General features: G+C 61.7%; 1 non-coding gene across 1 annotated transcript; it reads right to left on the reverse strand.

Moving 5' to 3' along the window:
* Positions 1-6,915: 6,915 nt before the first annotated feature.
* LOC136702848 (5.8S ribosomal RNA) lies at positions 6,916-7,069 on the reverse strand. Its single transcript, XR_010803955.1, has one exon. It is a non-coding gene; the product is annotated as a 5.8S ribosomal RNA (ribosomal RNA).
* Positions 7,070-7,321: the final 252 nt, after the last annotated feature.

Consider the following 7,321-nt stretch of genomic DNA (forward strand, 5'->3'; position numbering starts at 1 on the left):
CCCCAGGGACCCAGAGCCCCAGAGTCCCAGGGACCCAGAGACCCAGAGTCCCAGGTACCCAGAGACCCAGAGCCCCAGGGACCCAGAGCCCCAGAGCCCCAGAGTCCCAGGGACCCAGAGACCCAGAGCCCCAGAGCCCCAGAGCCCCAGGGACCCAGGGACCCAGAGTCCCAGGGACCCAGAGACCCAGAGCCCCAGAGCCCCAGAGCCCCAGAGTCCCAGGGACCCAGAGCCCCAAGGACCCAGGGACCCAGAGTCCCAGGGACCCAGAGTCCCAGGGACCCAGAGACCCAGGGACCCAGAGTCCCAGAGTCCCAGAGTCCCAGGGACCCAGAGCCCCAGGGACCCAGAGCCCCAGGGACCCAGGGACCCAGGGACCCAGAGACCCAGAGCCCCAGGGACCCAGAGCCCCAGAGCCCCAGAGCCCCAGAGCCCCAGAGTCCCAGGGACCCAGGGACCCAGAGCCCCAGAGCCCCAGGGACCCAGAGTCCCAGGGACCCAGAGACCCAGAGCCCCAGGGACCCAGGGACCCAGGGACCCAGGGACCCAGGGACCCAGAGACCCAGAGCCCCAGAGCCCCAGGGACCCAGGGACCCAGGGACCCAGAGACCCAGAGACCCAGAGCCCCAGGGACCCGGCGCACCGGTCGAACCTATCTGGCCCACACTTAAGCCCCCGCCCTCGGACTAAACCAATCAGCCTGCCCCGTCAAAAAAGATGCCCACTGGTAGACCTGGAACCTTAAAATATATTGGAAGTGGGATGGTTGCCCAATTGCTGTATAATATATTGCAAGTTCATCCTGCCCACTGGTGGACCTGGGAGCCAAAACGGCGCGCAATATATTGGAAGTGGGACGGTTGCGCAATCGCTGTACAATATATTGGAAGTGGGATGGTTGCCCAATTGCTGTATAATATATTGCAAGTTCATCCTGCCCACTGGTGGACCTGGGAGCCAAAACGGCGCGCAATATATTGGAAGTGGGACGGTTGAGCAATCGCTGTACAATATATTGGAAGTGGGATGGTTGCCCAATTGATGTACAATATATTGGAAGTGGGATGGTTGCCCAATTGCTGTATAATATATTGCAAGTTCATCCTGCCCACTGGTGGACCTGGGAGACAAAACGACGCGCAATATATTGGAAGTGGGACGGTTGCGCAATCGCTGTACAATATATTGGAAGTGGGATGGTTGCCCAATTGCTGTATAATGTATTGGAAGGACCCTCCGTCAAATCTCAAAGTTCATTCTGCCCACTGGTGGACCTGGGAGACAAAACGCCGCGCAATATATTGAACGTGGGATGGTTGCCCAATTGCTGTACAATACATGGGAAGTGGGATGGTTGTCCAGTTCATTACACCCTCATCCTGGGCCTCTGATTAGGCTTGCCCCGGAGCTTACCACCGGTGCCTACCTCCAGGGGCTTATTCACCCCAACGCCCTGGTCCCCTAACCCGGCATGAATTTCACCAAGGGTCCCCTACCTCCGGGGCTCCCTATCAGCCAATACATTAAGAACACCTCATCCTGGGCCTCTGATAAGGCTTGCCCCGGAGTTTACCACCGGGGCCTACCTCCGGGGCCTAATTAAACCCAACGCCCTGGTTCCCTGAACGGGCCTTATTCAAACAACCTCTCCGCCGCCTAAGCTCCGGAGCTTCCTTTTGGCTCCCAGAGGCCCAGAGGCCCAGGCTCCCAGAGGCCCAGAGGCCCAGGCTACCAGAGGCCCAGGCTCCCAGAGACCCAGAGGCCCAGAGGCCCAGAGTCCCAGAGACCCAGAGACCCAGAGGCCCAGAGACCCAGAGACCCAGAGCCCCGGGGACCCAGAGACCCAGAGACCCAGAGCCCCAGAGCCCCAGAGTCCCAGGGACCCAGAGCCCCAGAGCCCCGGGGACCCAGAGCCCCAGAGCCCCGGGGACCCAGAGACCCAGAGCCCCAGAGACCCAGAGCCCCAGAGCCCCAGAGGCCCAGAGCCCCAGAGGCCCAGAGGCCCAGAGGCCCAGAGACCCAGAGGCCCAGAGTCCCAGAGACCCAGAGACCCAGAGACCCAGAGGCCCAGAGTCCCAGAGACCCAGAGACCCAGAGACCCAGAGACCCAGAGACCCAGGGCCCCAGGGCCCCAGAGACCCAGAGACCCAGAGACCCAGAGTCCCAGAGTCCCAGAGCCCCAGAGTCCCAGGGACCCAGAGCCCCAGAGCCCCAGAGACCCAGAGACCCAGGGACCCAGAGCCCCAGAGCCCCGGGGACCCAGAGCCCCAGAGCCCCGGGGACCCAGAGACCCAGAGCCCCAGAGTCCCAGAGTCCCAGAGTCCCAGAGTCCCAGGGACCCAGAGCCCCAGAGCCCCAGAGCCCCGGGGACCCAGAGGCCCAGAGGCCCAGAGGCCCAGAGGCCCAGAGACCCAGAGACCCAGAGCCCCAGAGGCCCAGAGCCCCAGAGCCCCAGAGACCCAGAGACCCAGAGCCCCAGAGACCCAGAGACCCAGAGACCCAGAGCCCCAGAGCCCCAGAGACCCAGAGACCCAGAGACCCAGAGACCCAGAGCCCCAGAGACCCAGAGCCCCAGAGCCCCGGGGACCCAGAGCCCCAGAGCCCGGGGACCCAGAGACCCAGAGCCCCAGAGCCCCAGAGCCCCGGGGACCCAGAGCCCCAGAGCCCCGGGGACCCAGAGACCCAGAGCCCCAGAGTCCCAGGGACCCAGAGCCCCAGAGCCCCGGGGACCCAGAGCCCCAGAGACCCAGAGCCCCAGGGACCCAGAGACCCAGAGACCCAGAGCCCCAGAGTCCCAGAGACCCAGGCTCCCAGAGGCCCAGAGGCCCAGAGGCCCAGAGGCCCAGGCTACCAGAGGCCCAGGCTCCCAGAGGCCCAGAGGCCCAGGCTACCAGAGGCCCAGAGGCCCAGAGCCCCAGAGCCCCAGAGCCCCAGAGCCCCAGAGACCCAGAGGCCCAGAGACCCAGAGACCCAGAGACCCAGGCTACCAGAGGCCCAGAGGCCCAGAGGCCCAGGCTACCAGAGGCCCAGGCTTCCAGAGGCCCAGAGAAATTTTATTTATATTTGATTTGGACATTTTACGCTCTTTCTGGACCCTTAGACCCTCCCCCAAGCTTTGGGCGGGACTTTAGAGAGGTCAAAGTTGAATGCATCCCATTTGCAATATATATGACACTGTTAAATATATTGGAAGTTGGATGGTGTAGGTTATTCCATTCAGAAAGCCAATCAGAGCCAATCAGAGCCAAGTGACACATACTAAAGGGATGGGCCCAACGTTCTGAACTCCTAGATGGAGCACCAGTGCCCCTAGTGCTGTCCAAATGGCGATTTTGCCGCGGGTATCAAACTGGAAAAAGTTATCACTCAGTGTCCAAATGGTCATGCTTTATACGGCATTATGGATCCATAACCGGCATACAATCCCACTGTGGTCATAAGTGTCCAATGGCAATATATTTGAATGGGCCTTTGTCCAGAAAGTGTATAGTGGGGCTAACTTAAGAGGGTCATAGTTACCCCCGCCGTTTACCCGTGCTTGGGTGAATTTCTTCACTTTGACATTCAGAGCACTGGGCAGGAATCACATTGTGTCAAAACCGTCCGAGAGCCTTCACAATGCTGTGTTTTTATTAAACAGTCGGATTCCCCTGGTCCGCAGCAGTTCTAATTCGGCTGTTGGGTGCCGGTCGAGAGAACCACCTCGGAGCTGCCACCCCTCCGAGGCGAGACTCACACCCGATAGATCCACGAGGCCTCGGCTCGTCACGCCCGTCTCCAGTCACACTGCTCCGGTCCGGTCCTCCCAAGCCCCTACGGCCGGCGACGCATCCGCACACAACTCCAGAGTCTTCCCCCCCCCACGTCCGAACGGGAGTACGGAAGGCCGCGCTCGCGAGCGTGGCCGGGACCCGCCGATGGGCCTCGGAGCCCGGCCGACTTCGGGAAGGAAGGGCCGAAGGACGAGACGCACCGGAGGTTCGTCCCCTAAGGACGCACCCCCGCCGGAGTCCCATCCACGACCGCCTCCCCCCGGCACCGACCGAGTCCCCTAAGCACCACCGGGAGGGAACACCGGCTGCCTCGCGCGGCTGCGACCCACGCACTTTAACCGACAGACGCAGGAGTCAACCCGGGCGCCGTGCGCTTTTGCCCCGCATGACCCTCAGGGCAAGGGCGAACCAGAACCAGAACAGCCCTCGGCCTACGCTTCAGCTAAAGGGCCCGACCGAGCCCAGCCATTAGAGCCAATCCTTATCCCGAAGTTACGGATCTATTTTGCCGACTTCCCTTACCTACATTGTTCCAACACGCCAGAGGCTGTTCACCTTGGAGACCTGATGCGGATATGGGTACGGCCTGGGGGGAAATTCACTATACCTCCCCCGGATTTTCAAGGGCCGATGGGGAACGTCCCGGCTGCCTCACGGATGCATGCGGCGCCTTTCAGAGCGTTGAGCCCCTTTCTCGGGACAATCCCATTCCAGGGCGCTCCAGCTCTTTAGCAAGGAGAGTGAATCCTCCCCGGGGTTCCCACCGACGTCTCCGGGTTCGTTTGCGTTACCGCTATGAGAGCGCCTTCTCGGCACTCAATCTCCCCAATCCCAGGTTCGGGGATATTGGCCCGATCCCCTTTCGGTCAGCGGGGGGCAGACGAGACCATCGCCCCAGCGTTTCCGAACGGCGTTCGCCTATCCCTTAGGACCGACTAACCCACGGCCAAGCGCTGTCGGCGTGGAACCCTTCTCCACTTCGGCCTTCAAAGATCCCATCTGAATATTTGCTACTACCACCAAGATCTGCACCCGCGGCGGCTCGACCCAGGCTCACGCCAGAGGCTTCAGCGCCACCGCGGCGGCCCTCCTACTCGTCGCGGCATACGGTCCGTGTTTCAAATCAGGGATTGTGACACCTGCGACGGCCGGGTATGGGCCCGACGCTCCAGCGCCATCCATTTTCAGGGCCAGTTGATTCGGCAGGTGAGTTGTTACACACTCCTTAGCGGATTCCGACTTTCATGGCCACCGCCCCGCTGTCTATATCAACCGACACCTTTCCTGGGGTCTGATGAGCGTCGCGTCGGGCGCCTTAACCCGCGCGTTCGGTTCATCCCGCAGCACCAGTTCTGCTTACCAAAAGTGGCCCACTTGGCACCATCATTCGATGCCCGGCTCCAAGCCTGCGAGCCGGGCCTCTTACCCATTTAAAGTTTGAGGGTAGGACGAGGCCATTTCGGCCCCGCAGCCTATGATCATTGCTTTACCGGATAAAACTGAGTCTGGTGCCAGCTATCCTGAGGGAAACTTCGGAGGGAACCAGCTACTAGATGGTTCGTTAAGTCTTTCGCCCCTATACCCAGGTCGGACGACCGAATTGAACGTCAGGACCGCTACGGGCCTCCACGCAGGGTTTCCCCTGGCTTCGCCCTGCCCAGGCATAGATCACCATCTTTCGGGTACCACCGCGTATGCTCTTGCTCCACTCTCCACTCGGTGGAGAGCAGGCCGGTGGTGCGCTGTCAACCCAAACATTGACGGGGTGCATCAGATCCCACCTCAGCCGACGCGCGCCGGCCTTCACCTTCGTTGCGCCTCCGGGGTTCAAGCCCCTTTGACTCGCATACGCGTTAGACTCCTTGGTCCGTGTTTCAAGACGGGTCGGTCGGGGTCCGAACTTAGCCGCTGACCTTAGGCGTTTTGGCTGTGGGCCTGGATCACCCCCCGTATTGCCGTAGCGGGCCTAGCCCGGGGCTGAGGACAGCCCAACCGGCCCGCTTTCGTCCGAACGATCAGGGGGGGGCCCCATCCCCATCCCGAAGGAGGGGAAAACGCGGAAAGGACATTACTCCGCGGCCCCGGCGTTATCGGCGAAGTCGGAGCGAGGGGCTGTAGCGGAACGCCCGTGTCCGGGGGCCACGTGGGGCTCCCTTCTCCGGACGGACCTACCTTCACCCTCGGGCCCTTCCAAGCCTAACCGGAGCCGGTCGCGACTCACCCACCACGCGGGGGGAAGTACACCTGACGGGCCGAGCCTTCGTACGCCCGAGAGGCCCGAAGTCGAGAGGCGAAGCTCAGGGCCGAGCAGGGAGTGGGGTCGCCCCCACTCTCGCCCGGATGAACTCGCCTCCGAGCCACGGAACCACACGAGCGCGGGCCGTCCGCCCGGCTGAATCCCCCGGGGGGGTCTTCTCGGTCCCCCGACCGTTTACCTCTCAACGGTTTCACGCTCTCTTGAACTCTCTCTTCAAAGTACTGCTTTCAACTTTCCCTCACGGTACTTTGTTCGCTATCGGTCTCGTGCCGGTATTTAGCCTTAGATGGAGTTTACCACCCACTTTGAGCTGCATTCACAAGCAACTCGACTCCGGGAAGCCCGATCTACCCGGCGGGATGCGGGACAATACCGGGCCTTCACCATCTGCGGAAGACACTTCCTTGCAAAACTTGGTCCCGCGTCCGCACCGAGACCAAACGGACTTCCGTACGCTACATTTCCCGGCCCACCCCGGTCAGGGGAAAGTGGGATTCAGCGCTGGGCTCTTCCCTCTTCGCTCGCCGCTACTAGGGGAATCCTTGTTAGTTTCTTTTCCTCCGCTTACTGATATGCTTAAGTTCAGCGGGTTGTCTCGTCTGATCTGAGGTCGCACTACGAGACTGTTTTGCGGGGCGCGGGGGGCGCGAACCCCCCGGCCGCTCGCCGTGTTACGGTACCCACTCTCCGACGGCGGCGGAGAGCCCAGCGGGGAGAGACTATGACGGATTGGACCCGGACCTAATGGCTCTCCCTACGTCCGGAGCTCTCGCCACACGTCGGGTTTAAGGCCCGAGTCTGGGTTTAGGGAGACGAAGGGCCGTCCGAGGTGGAGGCCCTGCGAACTCCCAGCCGCGGTCTAGGAAGACCGATCGATGGGTAAACCGACCCTCAGACAGGCGTGGCCGCGGGATGGACCCCCGCGGCCGCCATGTGCGTTCGAAATATCGATGATCTGTGTTCTGCAATTCACATTATTTAACGCAGGTTACCGCGTTCTTCATCGATGCACGAGCCAAGTGATCCACCGCTAAGAGTTGTATGAGGTTTGTGCCCGGCCCGTTACAGGCCGGGCGAAGGAAGCCATTCGAACACGAGACAACGTTTGACAATATTTCAAGCCGGGTGCCTTCCCCCCCGTGGAGGGGGGAAGGTCATTGAACCTGGGCGTCACCACCGGACCGAGGAGTTACGGCCCGGGGGACGATCGCCCGAGTAGGTGCCCGAGACTTACGTGGTTTAGGAGACCGGGTCTAGGCCCCACCGTTCCCGGCGAGGCCCAGGGTTTGGT

Source organism: Hoplias malabaricus, chromosome 7, assembly GCF_029633855.1.
Source record: "Hoplias malabaricus isolate fHopMal1 chromosome 7, fHopMal1.hap1, whole genome shotgun sequence".
Classification (NCBI taxonomy): domain Eukaryota; kingdom Metazoa; phylum Chordata; class Actinopteri; order Characiformes; family Erythrinidae; genus Hoplias; species Hoplias malabaricus.